We start from the raw sequence: 282 nt of genomic DNA on the forward strand, positions 1-282 counted from the left end.
GATATATCATTTGTTATCCTACTACGAGGGTCGTTCATTATGTTCATTTCGTCTTATCGTCTAGTAATTTTTTCCTTTTACAGTGTCTACTTTGAAATTGCAGGTCACGATCCTATTAACAATAATTATCAATGTTTGGCGAAGAACCATTAAAACAATAATAAAAGTCCAAGCCAGTAGAACATGCTTTTAAAATACAAATAATTAAAGTGGTAAAATAGTAAATGGAGATCCAGGAGGGGGGGGGACTTAGCATTAAGAACTATAAAACTAGAAAGCATT

Source organism: Penaeus monodon, chromosome 19 (assembly GCF_015228065.2).
Source record: "Penaeus monodon isolate SGIC_2016 chromosome 19, NSTDA_Pmon_1, whole genome shotgun sequence".
NCBI classification, from domain to species: domain Eukaryota; kingdom Metazoa; phylum Arthropoda; class Malacostraca; order Decapoda; family Penaeidae; genus Penaeus; species Penaeus monodon.